The following is a 24,385-nucleotide window of genomic DNA, read 5'->3' as shown; positions in this document are numbered from 1 at the left end:
GTAGCTATGGATGCAAAACTAAGGTTTGAAGATGTTCTGCAGAGCAAGGGCTAGAGGTGAAGTTACCCCTCTATTGTCTCAGAAAAACCTCCTGGGAGTCCTCCCTCAGCATAAACTCAGGCTCATGTCTTAGCTGAAATTCTCCAAGGATGGCGACCTTGGAGGTAGACATGGCCCCATGACCACTGATCAAAGGAGGGACAGCAGAGCCTGCTGGTTCAGAGAGCTAGTTCTGGAATCCAACTATCCATATTCCCTTCTAGTGCCTCCACTTGCTGGCTAGTGTGACTTTGTGCAAATTACTTAGTTTCTCTAAGGCCCCTCGTTTCCTCATGTGTAAAAGCAAGGATAACTCAACTTCTTCATGAGGTTGTTATAAAGAGTAAGAGGAAGAGTCCATTAAAGCATTTTACACAGTGCCTGGAACAAAGTGTGTGTTCAATAAATGTGAGATGCTATTATCATTTGTTCATAATCTTTAGAGGTATCACAAAACATCTGACAATACATACACCCCTTGGCAGGTTCTCTCCTTAGGGGTCTGACATCATGCAGATAGTAGGCCTAACTAACAGTTTACCATATTTTTCTGTATATAAGATGCCCTCATGTATAAGATGCCCCCCACTTTTCCAACCCAAAATTAAGAAATCAATATTTTAAACATTTTGCTGGTTTTCCTCTTAAGTCCTTCTTCTTTTTTGGTGTCTTAAGGAGTTGTTTTTCCTGTTTTCTCCACTGTCTGATCATACACTCAGTGGGAGGAGGTCCAAATTGTCTCTGCAGCTCTATTTCCATGCTCTTTTGCATAGCTGATTACATTCAGTTTGAATTTTGCAGAATAAGACAATCGCTTACCAGTATTTATCTTTTTATTTTTTGACATCTTTATGGGCTCAGAACACTTCAGTCCCTGTTGCATCTGCGCACTCTCCACCTCCACCTCCAATTACGGCATCAGTTGACATCAGTAACAATAAGGCTGATAATTGGAGGAAGCCTGTTTGACAAGGTATGGGCAGCTACGCATCCGCAGGGCTCCCTCCTTGACTTCCATGTATAAGATGCCCCTCAATTTTCAGTCTAACGATTTCAGAAAATAATAGTCTTACACACAGAAAAATACGGCATGTTTTTTAAAGATTTTTCTTCCTTTGCCCTGGTGGGATAGCTCCCTTAGTTGGAACATCATCCCATACACCAAAAGGTTGTGGGTTCGATCCCGTCAGGGCGTCTATGCGAGGCAACCACTCGGTTTTTCTCTCACATCGATGTTTCTCTCTCTCTCTCTCTCTCTCTCTCTCTCTCTCTCTCTCTCTCTCTCTCCTCTCTCTCTTCTCTCTCTCTCCTTCCTATCTCTCTAAAGTCAATAAAAACATATCCTTGGGTGAGGATTAAAAAGAATAAAGTTTTTTTTTTCTTTGAGATTGCTGTCCTCTGGTTTCTGCTGTTCAGATGGAACCTAAGCCAAGGCTCCTCCATGATAAAACAGAGGACTGCAAGATGGCATCTTCACTCCATCTAAATTTATAAGCCTATATCCTGGCCATTGGCAGAGTTAATCCAAATCTCTTGCCTTTGGTTCTTAAATAAATAAATAAATAAATAAATAAATAAATAAATAAATAATTTATTAATAAAAATATATATATTTTTTGCCCTAGCCGGTTTGGCTCAGTGACTAGAGCGTCGGCCTGTGGACCAAAGGGTCCCAGGTTCGATTCCAGTCAAGGGCATGTACCTTGGTTGCAGGCTCCTCCCTGGGCCCTGGTAGGGGTGTGTGCAGGAGGCAACCAATCAATGTGTCTCTCTCACATCAATGTTTCTCTCTTACATTGATGTTTCTCTCTTCCACTCTCTCTAAAAAAAAAAGATCAATGGAAAAATATCCTTGGGTGAGGATTAACAAAAAAACACACACAAATAAACAAACAAATAAATATATATATATATTTAAAATTAAAGTTGACATACAATATTATGTTAGTTTCAGGTGTACAGTCCCGTGATTAGACATTTACATAACTTATGAAGTGATTACCCTGATACCTATGCTCTAAGCCTCATTTTCTTCATTGGTAAAATGGATTGTGTGTTGGGCACACATAATAATAAACTTATCATTTTCATTGCTGAAAACTCATCATTAGAAATTAATTTCATTTGGTTAAGACACTTTAAAGATGCAGTTTTCATTCTTGAAAATACCTTCTTAATTACTAAGGTTATGTGCAAAGATGGTGGTAGAAAATGGTCCTACAGCCCCGCCTGAGAAGGGCTTATCAAAAGAGGGTGGGATGAAAGGCTAAAATGGGATTCGAAACAGATAGAGAGCCCCGAATCCTGGAAAAAGATAAATCATTAGGCAATGAGACCAGAGACAATTCTCTCTTGATCCCAGCTTTTGGTTCTTCTCCTCAGGATCTAAAAGCCATTTCCCCTAACCCTTTATTTCCCTTCTGGAAGGGTCTTTGACCCTCACACCTCAGCAGTAGTTTTATCTGCCCCACTGAGAATAAGGATACCTCATAACAGGAGCAGCAGTCCTTAAAAGGTAGAAGGCAGGCTTCTGGTCAAGGTGGCTGTATAGGTAAACCCGATACTCTGGTGTTTGAAACCTCCCACAACCATAACTGAACTACAGAACAACCATCATTCAGAACTGCCCGAAATTTAGTTAACAGAAACTCTACAACTAAGGATGTAAAGAAGAAGCTACATCGAGACTGGAGGCCCCAGAGCCAGTATACCTGGTGGACAACTTCAGATCACGCAGAAGTACCATCCCACCACCTCCATGAGCAACACTCAAGGGGTGGACTTGGCGGGTACCTGAACCCCACTGAAGTGAGTTCTGCTCCTGGGGTCAGCCCTGCACAGCAGATCTTTCACGTGGTCATGGCCAGTCCTCCCAGTCAATTAGCCTGGAGGTAAATCCCTCCCATTGATGTGCCAAACGCAATCAAAGCTCAACTACAACAGGAGGGTGCATGCAGCCCACATGAGGGTGCACCTGGAGTGCCCAGGGCGAGTGAATGGGGAGACTGTGCCACTGGACCCAACAGGACACCTACTACAAGGCCATTCTACCAAGCCCCGGAGACATAGCAGCTCTATCTAATACATACAAACACAGGGAGGCAGCCAAAATGAGGAGACAAAGAAACATGTCCCAAATGAAAGAACAGAGACCAAAACTCCAGAAAAAGACAAGCTATCTGCCAGATACAGAGTTCAAAACAAGTAAATTTCTTATTGATGGCAACTAAATGGTGTTTGTAGCATTTTTATCATACAGTAGATTCCATCCATTCACTGTACTTTTCTAACTCAGATGTCCTACATGCAAGTACTTGTTTTTAATGTTGTCTGTCTTCTATGCTGTTCCTGTAAGTTTGCTATTAAACTATAATATAATTATGATAATTATTGCAAATTAAAAAAATTAAGCCAATTTTTAAAGTCCTCTCAGCATGTTCAGATTCTGTACCATAAAATATTTTAGATCATAGGTAAAGAACAAGTCTCCTAAAAACAACTGGCTCATCCATTACACCCTATTTAACAATGACTTTTAAAAGGTGTAAAGAGACGTTCTTAAAAAACTTAAAAAAGGAATAGACCACGCAGACCTTTCTCTAAACCCGTCATTCCAAAAACTATATGCAGCAGAGCACCTGCCAAAAAAGGTTGACACGTCCCTTTGGTCACTTCCTTATGCACGTTCAGGGAAAACATGGTTCAGGGAAAATTCCTGCAACACACATGAGACTGCCTATCAGGGGACACCACCTAGCAAGAAAAATTAGGACACCGAAATCTTGCTGGAAATCCAAAGAGTCACTTGGTCATATTGCAGAAGGAAAATTTAAAGGCAAATATTTCCTTCATCACAGTCCATATACAGAGTCCTAACGCCTATATAATAAACAGCAAACACCAAGTGAAAGCCCTCTGCTCTGTCCAAGGGTGAAAAAAATATTCAGGGAGAAAAGAGCTCTCATAACACAGAAGTTTATCACCTTCTTGGAAAAAAAATCTGCTTTATGATGTTAGTGCAATTTTCACTAAACATTTTTAAGTATTCCAATATCTTCTTATCAGATCACATAATATATTTTTCTCTTGGTTCTATTACACAAAAGGATAGAAGATGGTGGGATGCAGAGAGTAGTAATGATACCACCTCTTACACTTGCTGCTGTAAACTCAGAGGCCTACCTGGTAATACTTTTCTGATGTCCAAGTTATGGTGAATAGCTCTTAATTCTAACATTTCTGGCTATCGCTTTTAGTCATCTTTTTATTTTGTTACTGCATAAACAAACCTAACATTTAAAAATAACCTAACATTAACTCTATTTCTTTATAGATAAGTAACTGACAGTATTTATTATTTGAACTTTAAGTCATATTAAAGATATGGGAGGAGTGGGTAGGAAGAATGAAAGGAGGAATTAGACTCCATACACAACCTAATTAAGTCTATCAGAGTAAAAGTGAGGGGATTAATTATTTAATGAAGGCATAATTAACACAGACCAATATTTTTGGTCTTTGATTTGACATCATTCCTAACTCACTTTGAATCATTTAGTATTAAAACTTAGAAAAAAGAATCACATAGCATAGGTGCCTGGTATCTCCTGATGATGTGGCAATCAAGACCAGAACTCAAATTCAAAAATGTCAGAAGCAGCTGATATTTGGAGGTAGGTACCAACAAAATATGTTATGAACAAAGCGGTGTGAGAAGATGCCTTAACCTGAGCATGTGGCAGTTTTCAAATGAGACAAAATTCATCTCACTTAACCAGTATAAAATTTTCTTGTAAAAAATAAAACCTTACTACTAATAAAAACCAATGAAAAATCAGTGGGTTTAGTAGAAGGCAGCGGGGGAAGAAAAAAGGTGGAAATATGCTTGCGTGTTTTTCTGTTCTTTGTGGGATTAAAATAAAACTGGTGAGGGAAGATAGCTTGCTGAATTTCATTGCAAAAACAAATACATATTTTAAGCATCTGTAACTGATTAAAGTATTAATTGACATTTCCAACAGTTAGAAATAAATTAGGTCAGTTTGAAACCCTGACTTTAAAATATAAAAAAAGTTTAACTTTTAAAATATTAGCTCCATTTTTTATTTGAAATAGTGAGGCAGATATTTTAGTTTAAATGTTATTGAAAATGGAAAAATTATTAAGTTGTTATGAGAAACTAAGATTTTCTTACACCAGTAATTTAAAAAAAAATCTTTTAAAGGTCAATACCATAGCCACACATTTCTTAGCTTTGTAATCACTTGATCAAAGTTTTCAAGTTGGCTAAGCCCTTCTTTTTTTACCCTTTTAGAGCTTCCTACAGCATTATATTTCTATCTTTTCACCAAATCTCACTGATATCTAAGCCAGAATAAAACAGGCTCAATCTATGGGGGGAAGGGGTTGGGTGGGAATAACAATGAAGAAATAAACATAGAAAACTGCAAAATCTAAGCAATGTAATTACATATTAGGTCTTTATTTTATTAATAAAAACTAAACCCCATTTTAAAGACTTAATTTACCCAAGTCCTTCAAAACCAGGCAGTTCTTAATGAGTTCCTGTCATAAAGCCAAAGACTTTGACCCAGAATGTAAAATGAAATAAAGAAACAGCTGAGTTCCTTCTAACAACACATGGATTTGTTTCTTTTTTTAAATTTATTTTTATTTTTTAATATATCTTTATTGTTTAGATTATTACAATTGTTCCTCTTTTTCTTCCCATAGCTCCCCTCCACCTGGTTCCCAACCCACCCTCTGCCCTTACCACCCCCCACTCTCCTCATCCATAGGTGTACGATTTTTGTCCAGTCTCTTCCCACACCCCCACACCCCTTTCCCCCTGAGAATTGTCAGTCCACTCCCTTTCCATGCCCCTGATTCTATTATATTCACCAGTTTATTCTATTCATCAGATTTTTTATTCACTTGATTTTTAGATTCACTTGTTGATACATATGTATTTGTTGTTCATAATTTTTATCTTTACCTTTTTCTTCTCCTTCCTCTTCTTAAAGAATACCTTTCAGCATTTCATATAATACTAGTTTGGTGGTGATGAACTCCTTTAGCTTTTTCTTATCTGTGAAGCTCTTTATCTGACCTTCAATTCTGAATGATAGTTTTGCTGGGTAGAGTAATCTTGGTTCTTGCTATTCATCACTTTGAATATTTCTTGCCACTCCCTTCTGGCCTGTATAGTTTCTGTTGAGAAATCAGCTGACAATCCTATGGGTACTCCCTTGTAGGTAACTGTTTTTCTCTTGCTGCTTTTAATACTCTGTCTTTGTCTTTTGCTCTTGGCATTTTAATTATGATGTGTCTTGGTGTGGTCCTCTTTGGATTCCTTTTGTTTGGGGTTCTGTGCGCTTCCTGGACTTGTAAGTCTATTTCTTTCACCAGGTGGGGGAAGTTTTCTGTCATTATTTCTTCAAATAGGTTTTCAGTATCTCTCTCTCTTCTGGCACCCCCATAATTTGGATGTTGTTACGCTTGAAGTTGTCCCAGAGGCTCCTTACACTATCTTCAGATTTTTGGATTCTTTTTTCTTTTCTGGTTGGGTGTTTTTTGCTTCTTTGTATTTCAAATCTTTGACTTGATTCTTGGGATCCTCTAGTCTGCTGTTGGAGCTCTGTATATTATTCTTTATTTCAGTCAGTGTATGCTTAATTTCTAGTTGGTCCTTTATCATATCCTCAAGGGTCTCACTAAATTTATTGGCCTTTTCTAGAAAATTCTTGAAAAACCTTATAACCGTGGTTTTGAACTCTATATCCAGTCGTTTGCTTTCCTCCATTTCTGTCATTTGTGACCTGTTTCTTTGTCTCTGCATTTTGGCTGCTTCCCTGAGTTGATAGAGTGGCTTTGTGTGCTAGGTGTCCTATAGGGCCCAGTGGCTCAGCCTCCCCAGTTACCTGAGGTGGACACTCTTGGTGCTCCCCTTTGTGGGCTGTGTGCACAGTCTTATTGTAGTTAAGCCTTGATTGTTGTTGGTATCACTGGGAGGAATTGACCTCCAGGCCAATTGGCTGTGAGAATCAGCTGTGTCTATGATGGGAGAACTTCTGTGCTGGAGACCCCCTTATGAGGCAAGACTTGCTTCAGTGGGGCTTTGGTGCTCCCTGAGTCTGCTCCCTGAGTGTGTCCCTTATGGATCTGAGGAGTTGTAATCTGGATGGTCCTACTCTGAACCCTGGGTACACTGGCTCTTGGATCTCCAAGGACGTGCTAATTTAGCCTCTGTCTGAGGCCACCCAGCAGGAGCTACGGAAAGATCTGCAGATTCCTCTTTTTTGTTTGGGGTTTGGAGGTGCCCAGATGAGGCCCAGCTGTGAAGCAATGCAAGCTGCTGTGGGGCCTTGGGCCTTCTTTTGGATGTTCTGGGACTCAGTGACTCAGTTGCAGTTTGTTAGGTAATTTTAGATTTCAAAGGAGCAGGCCATTCATATGCAAAAGCCTCTGCGCACAGCTGGGGTGGGGCGGAGTCTCAGGGCAGAGCAAACAGCAATGGCTTCCTTAAGGGGGCCCCCAGTTCTTAGTGTACCTTGGTAATCACTGCAAGTGCCTGTGAGAGAAAGCTGCCATTGAGTTCTGCCCGTGCCAGACAGTCCAGTTTCTCCCTGTATGAGTCTGGGTCCCCAGAGTCTAGCCAGGAACTGGAGATCAGAGCAGTCAGGAGCTTTTGTCTCCCTCCCACTTGCAAAAAACAGCTGTGTACTCAGTTGCTAGCCCTCTTCGTGTGTGCATGTGCGCACACACCTCCGCACCTCTGCCTTTACTTCTGCACCTCCTCTGAGTCTCAGTGTAGAATTTCCACTAGTTGTAGAATTTCCACTCAGCCAGCCTTCCTGTGGCTCTGGATGATGTCTGTTTTGTCTTTTAGCTGTAGTTTTGAAGTTGTTGTGCGAGGCAGCAGTTCAGGTGTTTACCTATGGTGCCATCTTGGTTTCTCCTATTTGTTCTTTTCTGGGAATTGGAAAAGAAACTTCAACAGTGGGTAGGCATGAAAACTTTTTTTTTAAATCCTTACCCAAGGATATTTTTCCATTGATTTTTAGAGAGTGAAAGAGAGAGGGAAAGACAGAGAGAAATATTGATGTGAGAGAAACACATCGATTGGTTGCCTCCTGCACTAGCCCTGCCCAGGGCCCGGGCTGGGGAGGAGCTGCAACCCAACCAAGGTATGAGCTCTTGTCCGGAATCAAACCCGGGACCCTTCAGTCTGCAGGCTGACGCTCTATCCACTGAGCCAAACTGGCTAGAGCATGAAAACTTTTTAAAAATTAAATTTATTAGGATGACATTGGTTAATAGGATCATATAGGTTTTAGGTGTGAATTTCTATGTTACAGGATCTGTATATTGCACTGTGTGCCACCACCCAAAGTCAAGTCCTCTTCTGTCACCATGAACACTTTTACTGCAAGTATTTAAGAACTTCTCCAATTGCTGCATACGTAAACAGCATAAGCAGCATGTCCACTAGATAATATCTATTTCTTGCAAAGTCACTGGAAAACTTTTTACATTGGATATCAAGAACATAACTGGTAGTTAAAGGACTTTAAAGTCATTTAAAATTATGATCACCAATAATTATATGAAATTACCCAATCTATGACATTTCTAGATTGAAGAGCCCAAAGAAAAACAAGTTTTAGAACACATATTATGCATTTCAGGATACCTTCATTTAAGTGTATGAATGTTCATTAAATCTGTGGACACTGAGTACCACTGCCCCCTAACAAGTAGTTTTATTTTTTCAAGATATTTAAAAAGATTTATAGAGAGTAAATTTAAATTTGCCTCCTAAAAACATGGAAAAGAAGCAGAAAATAAGAAAGCAAGAAGATGCCGAAGAGAATGTGGAAGAAAATGGCCGATAGGGGGTCCAGGTGAACACTGAATGGAGGAATACACTGAGTGGCCAGATTATTATGATCTCTGAATGCATATATATATATATATATATATATATATATATATATTAGAGGCCTGGTGCACAAAATTTGTGCACTGTAGAGGTGCGGGGGGGGGGGGGGGGGTCCTAAGCCTGGCCTGCACCCTCTCACAGTCTGGGAGCCCTCAGGGAATGGCTGGCAGTTGGACATCCTTAGCACTGCCATGGAGGCGGGAGAGGATCCAGCCACTGCCGCTGCGCTCACCAGCCGTGAGCCCAGCTCAGGGCTTCTGGCTGAGCAGCACTCCCCCTGTGGGAGCACACTGACCACAGGGGGCATTTCCTGCATTGAGCATATGCCCCCGTCATAGCAACCAATTGTTCTGCTGTTCGGTCAATTTGCATATTAGCCTTTTATTATATAGGATATATATACATATATATATATATATATTAGAGGCCCGGTGCATGAATTTGGCCATAGGTGGGGTCTAGCCAGCCTGGCCAGTGGGAGGGGACGTGGGCAGTTGGCCGGCCTGCCTGCTGGTCGAACTCCTGTCGAGGGGACAATTTGCATATTAGCCTTTTATTATATAGGATATACACTGAGTGGCCAGATTATTATGCGTTCAGAGATCATAATAATCTGGCCACTCAGTGTATATTGTGGATGAGAGGAGCAAGGTTTCCAAACACTCTCAAGGTGAGGACACTGCCTGAGGAATGATGAAGCCCACCAAACTTTAAAATAACCCACCTGTTACACAGGTGATTTATGCTGCCCCTGTTGCCATTCAATCTCTCTTCTTCCCTCTACACTGAAGAGAAGAGGCATTTATACACCCATTCTCACCTAATCTCCCATGTGACCAGCTCTACCTGCTGTGAAATGGCCTGAAATATAACCTGGCAAAGCAACAGAGCATGACCAACTGATATCGGAATTTACTTCTATGAGGTAGACAAACAGGTACCCAAACGGAATACTCAGTATGATCCCAACCTTGTTTTTAAAATCTTACTTTAAAAAATAAACACTCAAATATATAAGTAAACATATATTTATGTTTTATATTTATACAAGAAAAGTGATAACATATATATGTATTCAGTGATGTGCATGAGTCTACTCACACTGGCTCAAGAGAGCTAACAAATTCTCAGAAATTCTACAGGCCAGTTATTAAATATAGCCATTATTTAAAAATTATACAAACTTATACAAATTATATAAATTTATATTTAAATGAATCACACAAAAACAAAGGCAATAAATACTCAAAACTAATCATTTCCTAATCATTTTACCACCCTTACTATTATCCAGGCTCTTGAGGCTATTTATGCCTCTCATGTCTTTACAGTGGAAACACTACATAATGATGTATTACTATGAATCTCTTCCCCATTCACCATCAGTGGTGTCCTGTTGGTAGCTTGAAATTGGCCATAGTAGGTGTATTTACATCACAAATACTGGCAAACCAGAGCCTAATTTAGCATTTTATTGATTAAAAAAGTGACAGAGAAAATGTTAATAATGCAGATTCAACTTAGCTGTTATGTTATGCATAGCATGCAAATTTGAGGAAACATTCTTCCAGTATTTGAAAACTATTATCCATCATTGACAAAAAGAGTGGAAATTCTGACATGTTTTGGTTGCTTCACTTTCATCTTACTCATTAATATTAATAAAAATATCAACCAACATTTATATTGGAATTACACTAAGGGAGCTGGTTGTTAAACATTTATCAGCACATCACTGCCTATGCCCAAAATGTTAACAATAGTTGGCTCTAAGAGGTACAGAATTATGATTTGTTAACCTACTTATGTCTCTGTATTTTCCAAATTTTATATAATAAACTAGAGGCCCAGTGCATGATTGAATCATGCACGTGTAGGGTGCCCTACACGCTTTCGCTTTCGATCACAGGGGAGCTGGGTGCCTGTCCGCTGGTGCACCAGGCGCCGGAGGCTTCTGAAAGGCCTGGTGCCTGAGTGGAAAGGCATCCAGCTTCCACGCTTTTGTTTTTGACCGCGGGGAGCTGGGTGCCTGTCCGCTGGTGCCTGAGTGGACAGGCACCCAGCTCCCACGCTTTCCTTTCGATCGCTGGTGCACCAGGCCTTTCAGAAGCCTCCAGCATGGCGGAGGCCTGCTGCCTGAGCGGACAGGCACCCAGCTCCCACACTTTTGCTTTCGATTGCGGGGGAGCTGAGTGCCTGTCCACTCCGGCTTCTGAAAGGCCTGTTGCCTGAGCGGACAGGCACTCAGCTCCCCCGCTTTTGATGGTCCGCGCGGCGGGACGTCAGCTCGCTGCCCCAGAGGCCCCTTCTGTGCCGCAGCACAGCCATGGCGCAGACGCTGAGCTCGTGCCGCTGCTGGCGATGCAGCTCAGCATCCCGCCAGCCCAATCAGCTACCCGGCCACCCCGAGTCCCGCCCCCCTGTGCCTCCTGGCCAATCGTGGGCATAGCGAAGGTATGGTCAATTTGCATATTTGTCTATTATTAGGTAGGATATTCATTTTATTTTATTTAAAAAATATTTTTATTGATTTTAGAGAGGAAGGGAGAGGGAGAGAGAGATAGAAATATCAATGATGAGACAGAATCATTGACTGGATGCCTTCTACACACCCCCTACTGGGGATCAAGCACACAACTCGGGCATGTGCCCTTGACCAGAATCAAACCTGGGACCCTTTAGTCCCGAGGCCAACACTCTATCCACTGAGCCAAACCCGCTAGGATTGACATTATTCATATTATAATTTTAAGTTATTTTTTAAAAGATTTGCTATGACAAAAAAAAGTATTTGGTTCATGTTAAATTCATGAACTTTGAATAATTAAAATTACATTCAAACCACGAGATAACCAATCATTCTCTGGAAACAGACTGAAGTCAAATCTTACATGCCATTACAGGGGTAAAAACCGTCCAGAATTCTAGTATGCACAACAGCATGCATATAATTTCAAAACAGCTTACAAAAAAAGCAAAGAAACAACAATGATCTCTATATTTAACAAACCTGTACTGCTTAAACATAAAATAAAAAAATAAGAAGTTAATGATCAAATTAAATAAACAGAAACACTTAGAATTAAAAAATCATTAATGTAACTATTATTTCCTTAGTGTCTTCTATGTTCCACGGATTCTCCTAGGTACTGAGACAAGAGTAGAAAAAATGAGGCCCTACAGTAAAAGAACTTATGGTTAAGTGGAGAAGACAGAAAAGTAAATAGGCAAGCTTTTAGTTTTGGGTTTTTTGGTTGATTTTTAGGCTGGCAATTGTAATACAGATTAGAAAATGTGGAACCACCTAAAGATATCTAGAATCTTAAAAGAAATATCACAGATTCTTTTGTAGTTCATAAGCATTATGATCGGGTGTTCACACTTTTGTGTGAGATGTGCCTTCCACAAACCTTATTATTATCACTTTGGCACATTACCCGTCTGACGTGAAAAAAAATCACAGATATAGAACTAATCACGGATGTCAACTCAAGTTAAATACAACTGAAAGAGAGATTAAAGTATAACCAAACTTTAAAAAATAATAAAATAGATTCTCATTGGCAAGACTGTGCAGATATGAATAGTAATATTTACCTTCTTGCAGCAGCCAAAGTCACTCTGCAAACTCCCAGCTAGTCCAGTGTTGGCATTTTTAGAACAGGCTTGGCAGGACAGTCCAGTCCTAACTCAAACCTCAAGTGGCACTTAAGATCATCCTGCTCACACCTTTAACCAGTGGCTATGTCACCTTACAAATGTCCATAACACATACTAATTGTTTCTTGGGCCATGACCCTTCAAGAATTCATAATAAATAGCAATCAATTGAAATCAATGTGTGAATGGATAGATTAATGAACAGGTAGGTAGGTAGAGACAGGCAGATATATAGACAGACTTGTTTTTTCTTAACAGCCTTACTGTCAAAAAGAGAAGATATATTATCTAGTAATTCCCTCTCCCTATAGGTCCACCTAGCTAGGTAGCAAATATCATTCCTGTTTTGGTGGAGTGGCAAAGTGATGAAAGCCTTTCCAAACACCCAAAGCTGGTGTGATAGTTACATATGCTGCTTCCAGACAAATACTCTGACTGCTAAAACTGAGGCCACAGTTTTTCTAGGAGAGATATATAGCTGTTGCATGCTGAGTTGAACCCACTCAGAGGATATCTGGGATTCTTCCTGAAATTTCAAGAAAAAGAGAACAAGAAGGAGATGGAGAGCAAAGAGCCAAGAGAAATGTAACTGTTGTTGGTGGGGTTAGAATCAAAGACATGCTTGCAAGCTGTACTCCGGATTCCACCTCATCCCCACAAGCCACCTGCATCTGGACAACCCCGACACCAAGGGTCTAGGAAGGACTGGGTGGAATTCCCATGACAGGACGATCAGCAACAGCAGAAACAGTTTCCCTAGAAAGTCATCTGATGTGGAACAGTCCCCGTAGTGGGATAGCAGGGCTATTGGATGATTTTTCTGCCTGAGAAAATGACAGTATGAGAAGAAAACCAACACACAAATACAAATCAGAAAGCTTTTCTCCACCGCATTTATTTACTTTTGTGAATAGCCTAAAAAAAGAAATACATTTCTTGAGGTACTCAGATTTCTAGTTGTTTCTAGTTCACTTGAAAGTGTCTCCTCTTGCCCTAACTCGTTTGGCTCAGTGGATAGAATATCGGCCTGCGGACCGAGAAGTCCCAGGTTCGATTCCGGTCAAGGGAATGTACCTTGGTTGCGGGCACATCCCCAGTAGGGGGTGTGCAGGAGGCAGCTGATCGATGTTTCTCTCTTATTGATGTTTCTAACTCTCTATCTCTCTCCCTTCCTCTCTGTAAAAAAAAAAAAAAAAAAAAAAGAAAAAAGAAAGTGTCTCCTCTTAAATTAGGAAACATTAACCACCGATCATCTGTTACATACTAAACATGGAGATACAAAGATGAACAACTGCTTTTGGGTGAGGAGCCAGACTCATAAAAATAATTATAAACTATAATACAAGTTGATTTGTGCTCTAGATACAATTGTGCCAAAGTAATTAAAAAAATCAGCCTTTAGTTTGTTCATTTTTGTCCCCGTGATATAAAAATGTTTCAAACTTTAGGCAGCCTTTTACAATTTTAACATAAAGACTGCACAGTCATGCATTTCTTAACCATGACGTTATTAGGTGATTTTGTCATCATGCGAACATCACAGAGCGCACTTACACAAACCTAGATGGTATAGCCTCCTACACACCTACGCCATATGATATGGCCTATTGCTCCTAGGCTACAAACTGTACAGCAAGTTACTATACTGAATACTATAGGTAACTGTAACACAATAGTATTTGTGTATCTAAACATAAAAAAGATGCAATAAAAATACGGTATAAAATATAAAAATGGTACACCTGCATAGGGCACCATAAATGGAACTTGCAGGACTAGGAGTTGCTCTGGGTGAGTCAGTGAGTGGGTGGTGAGTGAATGTGAAGGTCTAGAACATTACTGTTCATGGCTGTAGACTTTATAAACACTGTACACTAAGGCTACACTAAATTTATAAAAATATTTTTTCTTCAATAATTAGTTAACTTTAGCTTATTGTAACTTTTAACTTTAAAAGCTTTTTATTTAACTTTTTTTTTTACTTTTGTGTAGCACCTAGCTAAAAACACAGACATTGTAACAACATTGTAACGGCTATGACGTCAGTAGGTGATAGAAAATTTTCAGCTCCCTTATATTATGGGACTGTCATCATATATGCGGTCTATCGTTGAACAAAATACCATCATGAAGCACATGACTGCACTTGTATTCCCTTTTAATGCTAACATCTCAGTAGAAATGTTTGTTTTGGACTGTGACTTCATGAGAGACACTTAAGCTAGAACCACCTAACTAAGCTGCTCCCAGATTCCTGACCCTCTGAAACAGTGAAAGCGCTGGCTTTCAGTCAACGTGGGCAGTGTAGGTAAATGCGTCCTCATATCCTCCCATAACCACATCAAAATTATAACTAAACTACAGAATAATCATCATTGAGCACTGCCTGAAATCCAGCTGAACAGAAGTCCTACAACTAAGGATATAGAGAAGAAGACCCATGAAAACTGGTGAAGTAAATGTCTCAGAATAGAAGAAAAATCTCCCAGCAACTGGAGTCTGCACGGCACACATGGCCTCTTGCACAGCAGGTCCCTCTGGGCCCTCTCCCTCCCTCTGCACTGGCTCCAAGCCCCAGTGACAGGCTCAGCCTTTGCCTTTGCAGGGACCCAAGTGCTCTGGGGAAACGGTTTGAAAACCCTGGCCTTGGATTTCCTCTCTGCATGTAACTCCCTTGGGTTTTAGGTTAGCCTTAGTAAGATTTAAGGTGGGAATCGGTGTTTATTTTTTTCTCAGTAGCATGAAGTGACAAAGGCAGATGACTTGTGGAACAGTGACAGAGCATTTGCTTGTGTAAACTCTAAGCCCTGCTGACCAGTCTGGATCCTTCCAGCTCACTGCAGCCCACAGCAACCCCGGCCCTCACTGTGTCTCTCAATGGGATCTCATCCTTCAAGAAACATCCATGTCAGCATCAGCCCAAGATAGACTAGATGACAGGTCTTATGACAAATCCTTCCCACCGAGGCCTTCTCTCCCACGCCTCTTCTCTTTAGGAAGGGTCGGGGAGCTTCTGCAAGGAAAGGGCTGGACCAGATCCCTGTCCCTGACCCTATCTTGAACTTCAGTTCTTGTTACTGTGCTAGTGCTGATGTGGATCCCACTAACCCACTAAATAAAGATGCAGCTTATCAGAGAAAAAAAGAGTTTGTTTTCAAAGTACAACTTTCAGTTTCCCCTATTGTTCGCATGATACATTAGTGAAACATTTGTCACAATTACGTGTGTGTGTTTTTAAAACTGACATGCAAACTCTACTTTTCCATGTTTTATTTGTAAGATATTACAGAAGGTGCTAGAAAAGATCCTCTACAGGCAGAAGTGTAACATTTAACTGTAAACAATGAATGATAGCATTATTCCCCAGAGCAACCAAAATTGTCAAAACCCACATATTTTTTCTCAAGGTGAAGTCATGTTTAAACTGAGGAGTGAGGTCAAGCAGGCCCATTCTCAGGGCCTACCACATAAATACAGACTATTTGGGGTGCTGTTTTAAAAAGAAGAGAAGTTAGGGTAGAATCTAAAGAACAAAATAAACTGATGAACAAAATAGATCCAGAGACATGGAAGCATGCAACAGACCAACAAATCTCAGAGGAAAAGGGGGTAGGGGGAATCAGGAAAAGATTAACCAAAGAACTTAAATGTATATATGCATAACCCATGGACACAAACAATAGTGCAGTGAAGGCCTGGGAGGGTGCAAGAGAAGGAAGGAGGGAGTCAATTGTGGGGGGGCGGGAAGAAGGGAGACATCTGAAATACTTTCAACTACAAAGATAACTTTAAAAAAATACATGCAAAAAATAAAATAAAAATAAAGTAAAATAAATAAAAAGAAGAGAAGTACTAGTAAAAGGACAAAAATGCAGGGGACAGGATGACTACTAACCTTAATAGAGTTTAAAGTAAATCAGGGTAGGGCAAAATTTCTGTAGGTTTATTTTTTAGGGTTTCAACTCCCTAAGTTTAGCACAACGCCTAGCAAAGTGCTTATCACACACAATAACTATTTGTGGAATATAAGTGAATCCCACTTTCATATATATCATTGTACAGAAACTCCAATATATATGTTTGATATCAAACATGTATTTATCAATGTTTCATAGAGATTTTATTTAAGTCGTGATCCTTCCAACAATAGGCCTATCATAAATGCAAGTTGTGGTTTTGCCTCAGTCTTAAGCAGAACAAATCTATGGAAGATTTGAAGGCTATATTCTCAGTAAGCACTATTTTATTTTATTTTATTTTATTTTATTTTATTTATTTTATTTTATTTTATTTTATTTTATTTTTTTTGTTAATCCTCACCTGAGGGTATTTTTCCATTGATTTTTAGAGAGAGTGGAAAGGAGGGGGAGAGACAGAGAGAGAAACATCAATGTGAGAAAGACACATCAATTAGTTGCCTCCTGCCTCTGCCCGACCAGGGCTGGTATTGAGCCCATCACCGAGGTACATGCCCTTGACTGGAATTGAACCTGGGACCCCTAAGTCCGTGGGCCTATGCTCTATCCAATGAGCCAAGCCAGCTAGGGCAAGTAAGCACTATTTTAAAAAAAAGTGAAGGGTACTACTTTATTTAAATACCCAGATTAAGTCACTTCTTTAGGCAAATAAAGGGCCAAAGAGAGCAGAGGTGACCCACCCTTGTACATAAAGCATCTGCTTGCATTAAGTCTACTAGTATAAATGAATTCTTGGAGACACAGGGCATAGAGGGCTCAGGTCCAAGGATCATTCTAATAGTTTTCAGACATAGAGAGTGAACAGTATGAGGGGGGTTGAGGTTCAGTTTCAGCCCTGTAACTACTTGCTCTGTGAGCATCCTATCTAATAAAAGAGTAATATGCAAATTGACCATCACTCCAACACACAAGATGGCTGCCCCCATGTGGTCAAAGATGGCTGCCCCCATGTGGACACAAGATGGCTGCCACAAGATGGCCAGCAGGGGAGGGCAGTTGGGAGGGACCAGGCCTGCAAGGGAGGGCAGTTGGGGGCGATCAAGCCTGCAGGGGAGGGCAGTTAGGGGTGACCAGGCCGGCAGAGGAGGGAAGTTGCGGGCGACCGGGCCTGCAGGGAAGGGCAGTTTGGGGGGACCCAGGCCTGCAGGGGAGAGCAGTTGGGGGGGACAAGGCCTGCAGGGGAGGGAAGTGAGGGGTGACCAGGCCTGCAGGGGAGGGCAGTTAGGGGTGACCATGCCTGCAGGGGAGGGCAGTTAGGGGCAAACAGGCTGGCAGGGGAGCAGTTAGGCATCCATCAGGCTGGCAGAGGAGTGGTTAGGGAGTGATTAGGCTGGCAGGCAGAAGTGGTTAGGGGAAATCAGGAAGGCAGGCAGGCGAACAGTTGGGAGCCAGCAGTCCTGGATTGTGAGAGGGATGTCCGACTGCCTGTTTAGGCCTGATTGTGAGAGGGTCCCAGATTGTGAGAGGGTGCAGGCTGGGCTGAGGGACACACACCCCCGTGCACAAATTTCGTGCACCGGGCCTCTAGTAATAGTATAACTTAATGTCAGTTTCCCCATCTATAATATAAGAGTATTGGAAATGTTTGGATGATTTCTACCTACTCCTCTAAATTTTTTAAAGTAAGAAACTTAAAAAACTCCGAGATCCCAATTTAAATTCCACTTAATAAAAATCAATTACTTAATCCAACTAGAGTAAGGGAGTTGGACTTAATAACAAAGCCATTCCAAAAATAACAGCTAGTCTAACTGAGCACTGCTCTAATGCCTCATGTCTTTTGACTCACTTAATCCACACATCCACCTTTAGAAGAGGTATATCATTATCGCCATTTTACAGATGAGAAAAGGGTTTATGTAATTGAAATATCTAAGGTCTCATAGCTTGTAAATGATGAAGCCAGGATTTGAACTTAGACAGTGTTCTTAGTTACTGTGCTTTCCTGCCTCACAAAAAGTTCACCTGAATGTTGAGAGAAAAACACACAAAAAATTTATATAAGTGACAATTGTGAATTAATTACCAAGGAACCCTGAGAACTTGTCTTCTTCCACTGAATATCCCATTGCTTGGAAGATTTAACTCAAAGGCAATGGTGGAGGAAGGGAGGGGGTGTCTTGAAGAGTACTAGAAAATGACTGACGATTTTCATCACTTCTGGGATTTATTCATAACATATAACATGTCAAGGGGTGTATGCAAACAAATGTTTGGAAATTCATGGGTCTAGCTGTATTTTGTGTTGTTTTAGGAGATCCTACATTAAAAGAGGTGTGTGTTGTTGTTTTTTGTTGGTGGAAAAAGACAAAACAATGAAGGCTTCCATTACTCAGTAAGGCATAGATCTGATGTCAGTGTTCATAAGACAAGCAATACATTTCTTCCTTCACACACTATATTATATGGCAGTGATTTGGTTTGTACATAAATACTTTAAAGTACTACTCTGCTCTGTGTTTTCAATATATTCATGGAACCCTAACCTGGAAATAAATTCATGGAAATAAATCCTGAAACAAGGCAATAGTTTGGGTTAGTCCTAAAGCCAATATAAGTATGCTAAATATGTAATTTTCATTTCTAAATTATAATATATTTATGGTTATTTCTTCTAATGGCATTATATTATCTTGTGAGGGTAAAAGCATCTGAAACCCCTTTAAACTAAAAATTTTAAATGAGGTTTTACTTATGAGCATATAAGGGTATTTCCACAAACAGCAAGTGCAGGTGAACTTCATGCAGCCCTGGGAAACAAGGGGGCTTCTTGCACAAGCCCTCATTTTTCCTCACTTTCTCTGAGACCACACTCTCTCTGCTTCCCTCGTCCATCTCCTGCTAACGTTGGACTAGCTCTGCTTGTTCATCAGCATATCCGGCCTGTGTTCATCAGGATATATGTCCCACCAAACCCAAATTGAAACAATTTTCAAGCTCTGGAAACCATGTCTCTCAGCTCTATCTTTAGCTTAAACTTTCAAGAGAAAGAACTTGATTATCAAAGCATTGGGTCAGAAGTCTATCAGCTATGGTCAAATGGGGTAAGGCTGTGTGAAAACCTGGTTCCCTGAGTCTGGGAGGCAGTTCTCAGAGAAGCAGGCAGGGACTGCTTGCACTGCAGCCACCACTCCTGCATGAGGTAAGGTTTAGTATGACTGCAAACAAACCAATCACTGAAATGTAGGCCTAGAAGCCACAAGAGGATCAACTACAGGCATTGTGTCCAGAGCTACTGCTAAAAGCTTTGAAACCCAAGACCACAAGGAAGTAGCCTAACAATGTTTATTGTGCTTTTCCACTCGCTATTTTACTTCTGAGTGGCCAGTCTTCTCCTACTTTGAGTGAGGGAACAAAGAAGACAGCCTCCTGTATTCAGATTGAGAGGAGGTTAGGGTTTCTTATGCTCAAAGGACTACAATTAACTTCCCAAAAGGAAGTTCATTTGATATGTAGAATCGGCTATGAAAAACCAGGGTTAGTAAAAAGATAGGACCGAATCTGTATCTTTTCTCTAAGTAGCCAAAGCTGATATCATGTCACTATGTCAAAAGCCTCTGGGACCCTCAACAGTTCAGACAATGCCAGACTTTACCAGTCCACACAAAGCAGAAGTGTGTAGCAGTGTGCTCATACAAGCATGGAAGGGTAACACAAATATGGTAAGAGCAGATACCACCAGTTTATGTTCCTGCATAGAATCCTGCCATGACCAGGTTCCAACAGAGAACTCTTTAGGATTATGAATAATGCAACGGTACAGTTACTCATGACAACAAAACTAACAGATATCAAATATCTGTCAGAAAGAACTTGACTATAGACACTGGAAAAGCCCTGGGCTTGAAAATTCAGTCCCAAGTGGGTTTAGTCTGCTTAACTGAGGTCCAAAGCAACTGTGATAATCAATTTTATGTCTACTTGGCTAGGCTACAGTCTCTAGTTATCCAATTAAACACAAATTTATGTGGTTAAAGTTCATAATCAGTATGGGAGATAATCCTTGGTAATTTGAGCAGGCCTCATTCAATCAACTGGAAGGCCTTAAGAGCAAAGCTGAGGCTTCTTTGATGAAGAAAAAAATCCTGCTGGTGGATGGCAGCTTCAGTCCATGTACGGAAGTTCCAGCCTGCCCTTCCTAGTGATCTGCTCTATGGATTTCTGACTTGTCTCACCAGCTCCCACAATCACATAGGCCAATGAACTATGATAAATCTCTCTCTCTCTCTCTCTCTCTTTTTTTTTTTTTTACAGAGAGGAAGGGAAAGGGATAGAGAGCTAGAAACATGGATGAGAGAAAAACATCCACCAGCTGCCTCCTGCACACCCCCTACTGGGGATGTGCCCGCAACCAATGTTACGTGCCCTTGACCGGAATCGAACCTGGGACCTTTCAGTCCGCAGACCGACGCTCTATCCACTGAGCCAAACCGGTTTCGGCGATAAATCTCTTAATATATCTCTGGTTCTGTTTCTCTATTTCAACTCTAACTGATACAGCAACTGTAAATAATCATTAAAATAACCCTAAGAGGTATTAGTATTAGCCCCATTTACAGATGAGTAAACTGAGGTACACAAGGATTAAGAAAGTGGCCAACAGACATAGCTCCTAAGGGGGAAAAGCTGGATTCTAATTCAGGCAGCCTGAAGTTCAAACCCAAGCACTTTACCTTATATTTCACTGCCTTTCTGAATGATTTTACCAATATGAGCAGAACCTAAATAGCTGAAAAGGTATTTTTCAAAATCCATTTGGATTGCCCTAAAAAGTTCTCCAATCTTGGGTATGATCTGGGAGTATTTTTTGTATTCATTTTGAGTCACTCTAGAAGTTTCCCAAACCTGAGCACAATAGTCCTGATTTCAAATACAGACATAAGGGATAGGCACTGGTGTATATGCTTCTTATCCAGGTGATCTCACTCCTAAATGCCCTTGGAGAAAGGCCTCTAAAAGGCTCCGGGCAAGAGGATTTATGGGGGCTCTGAATTAGTACAAGATTCTTTTGCAAAGTACTGTTTGGAGGTCTGAACTAAAAATTATAGAAATGGGCCATGGTTAACAAATCTGAGCATTCTAACATAAAAATATGAGTCAAGTTGAAAGAAAAAGTCCTTATTGGTTATTTTCTTCTAGTTCATTCATAAGCAACATGGGCAAAGGGAGATCTTTAAATAAAGTTATAGTGGTGATACTGCAACCTTTTACTGAGGCAATTTGGTAGTACATGTAAAAAGTCTGAAAAAAATTTTTTGATCCATTAACTTTGTTTTTTTTTTTTTTTGATCCATTAACTTTGATCTATTAATTCCACTGCTAGGAATTTATCACAAGGAGGTAATCAGTGATGGGCTATTAAAATGCAGATATAAGAATCTTACCACAGCACTGTTTTTAATAGGAAAATATTGGAAATAACCTAAATGTCTGACAACAGCAAAATAATTCAAATTTGATGGAATACCATTAAAAATCCTATCTTAGAAAAATGTTTATAAACTTTTGTTTTGTAAAAAAAAAAAAAAAGGTAGCCTTAGCTGGTTTGGCTCAGTGGATAAAGCGTCAGCCCTCAAACTGAACGGTCCCTTGGTTCGATTCCAGTCAAGGGCACATACCTCTGGCCCAGGTTGGGTCGCATGTGGGAGGCACCCAATTGATGTGTCTCTCTCACATTGATGTTCCTCTCTCTGTTTCCCCCCTCCCCTCCACTCTCTCTAAAAAATCAATGGAAAATATCCTTGGGTGAGGATTAACAAAACGAAACAAAAAAAGGTAATATACGATACAACGTGCAGTATAATCCTGATTATATTTTATAAAAATACACTAAATATGCACAGCAGAAAGGCTGACCCACCAATATACCAACAGTAGTTATTATTCAGTGGTTGGACCATGAATAACTTTAATTTTTTTCTTTTTTTAAATAAACTTTCTATAATAAAAATGTATTACTTTGTAGTAGAAAATTTAATCATACTTTATAAGACTACTGAAATGGGAAAATGTTTACAATATAACATTAGATGAAAACAACAATTTAAAAGCAATATATTCATGAGCCTCTATGTTAAAATAATAGTATTGTATAAAAAGATAAAAACCAGAAAGAAATATATTAAAATATAATAGTGATTAACTATGAGAAGGTGAACTTATAGATGACTTTTTCCTTTATATGCTTATTTTTTCCAAATTTTCTATCATGAACATATTCTGCCTTATAATCAGAACAAGTGAATGTAATTTCATTTAAGACAAAAAGAATAATGGTGTTAAAGATAGGAATTTGCCATATAGAAAAATTCTTAACAGTGTAGTTCAGGTTATTAGGACTTTTTACTTGGAGCTTCTTTAGAATCTGTAACCAAAAGAGAAAGTATTGGGCAATAGATGTCCTATTTAGGTCCTATTTGTCATCCCCTGATAGCATCCCTGGACTGCTTGGACAACCCATTGTGCCAGGAGCAATATTATCTCCAGGAAACAGGTTTACAATCGAGGGGATGTTTGTACTGGGTGGGGAAAAGTAGGTTTACAGTTGTGAGTATGTGAAACACAGAGTTTATTCTTGTATTATTATTTATTAACTAGAGGCCTGGTGCATGAAAATTCATGCACTGGAGGGGGGGTCCCTCAGCCTGGCCTGCCCCCTCTCACAGTCCAGGAGCCCTCAGGGACAGGAGGTGACCCAGCTATCAGGGAAAGGCGACACCCCCATCACACCTCTGCTGCTGCCATTGCAGGCAGTGCAAGCCTTGGCTGGCCCTAGTTACCTGAGTCTCGGGCGGCCCTGGGCGGCTGGGCAGCCACCATCCAAGGCTTGCCTGAATCTTGGGCCAGCCCTGGGCGGCTGGGGGGCTGTGGGGTCTGGGCTCGCCTGCACCATGGGCCAGCCCTGGGCGGCTGAGAGGCTGAGGAGACTGGGGGACTTCGGAGGCAGCCACATGAGCGGCCGGGCCTGCGACCCTGGTGGTGCTGAGGGGACTGGGTGCCATGGGGCATGGCGGTCAATTAGCATATTCCCTCCTTATTTGCTGTGGGCGCCTCCATCTTTGTGAGGGTGTGATGATCAATTAGCATATTCCCTCTTTATTAGATAGGATTATTGTATTATTTCCCACACGAACAACTGTTAACCTACTTTTGCCCCACCCAGCATTCTAGATACATTACTCTAAGTAGGACAATCAAACAAGTGATACTTTCCTTCTATTCTTTTTTTTTTTCCTAATTGCCAGAGCATACTGATTCTCAATCCTCCTTTCCATAAGGAGAGAGTCACACAGAAGTCCTTCTTTGGCGTGCCTGCCTTTTTTTTTTTTTTTTGCTGCATTTAAGTGTTGTACAGGATGGGCAGGCTCACTCTACATCTCTGGAAAGCCACTCTACAACTGGAACAAGATTGGAAGTGACAAAAGCTATCACTAGGGCAGAATGCTCTGATTTTGAGCAGTGATTTTCAACCTTTTTCATCTCATGATATATATATATATATATATATATATATATATATATATATATATATATATATATATATACATACATACATATGTATATATACATACATATGTATATATACATATATATGTATATATACATATGTATGTGTGTATATATATCTAATCTAATAATAGACAAATATGCAAATTGACCGCACCTTCGCTACACCTAAGCCATGCCCACCAGCCAAGCCACGCCCACCGACCAATCAGGACGAGTATGCAAATTGCCCCAACAAAGATGGCGGCTAATTTGCATATCA

The 24,385-nt window shown here is 40.4% G+C and overlaps 1 protein-coding gene and 1 non-coding gene across 3 annotated transcripts in view; one reads left to right on the top strand and one right to left on the bottom strand.

Annotated features, from left to right (window-relative positions):
- Nucleotides 1–24,385, bottom strand: part of SH3D19 (SH3 domain containing 19) — a 170,792-nt gene that overhangs the window by 65,694 nt on the left and 80,713 nt on the right. The gene's annotated exons all lie outside the window — the stretch shown is intronic.
- On the top strand, nt 12,321–12,427 carry LOC114233470 (small nucleolar RNA U13). The gene has a single exon (XR_003619609.2). It is a non-coding gene; the product is annotated as a small nucleolar RNA U13 (small nucleolar RNA).

Source organism: Eptesicus fuscus, chromosome 6, assembly GCF_027574615.1.
Source record: "Eptesicus fuscus isolate TK198812 chromosome 6, DD_ASM_mEF_20220401, whole genome shotgun sequence".
NCBI lineage: Eukaryota > Metazoa > Chordata > Mammalia > Chiroptera > Vespertilionidae > Eptesicus > Eptesicus fuscus.
Note: the sequence above shows the minus strand (reverse complement) of the source record. Positions and strands in the feature narration are given on the sequence as shown.